Genomic DNA, 260 nt, shown 5'->3' on the forward strand with positions numbered 1-260 from the left:
AGACCATCGGAAAACACATTTATAATTACATATTGTTTTTGTGATTAATCACTATGCTTTAATTATGTTCAATTTGTAACAATGAAATTGGGGGTCACCACAACATGAGGGACTGTATTAAAGGGTCTCGGCATGAGGAAGGTTGAGAACCACTGAGATAGAGGCTCCAAAGCTGTGTATGGGGGAGGGGAGAGGTCAGTGGGTCAGGGCCAGCCCAGCACTGTGTGTGTGTGTGTGTGTGTGTGTGTGTGTGTGTGTGT

The sequence above is a fragment of the Myotis lucifugus genome, unplaced genomic scaffold, assembly GCF_000147115.1.
Source record: "Myotis lucifugus unplaced genomic scaffold, Myoluc2.0 scaffold_545, whole genome shotgun sequence".
Lineage (NCBI taxonomy): Eukaryota > Metazoa > Chordata > Mammalia > Chiroptera > Vespertilionidae > Myotis > Myotis lucifugus.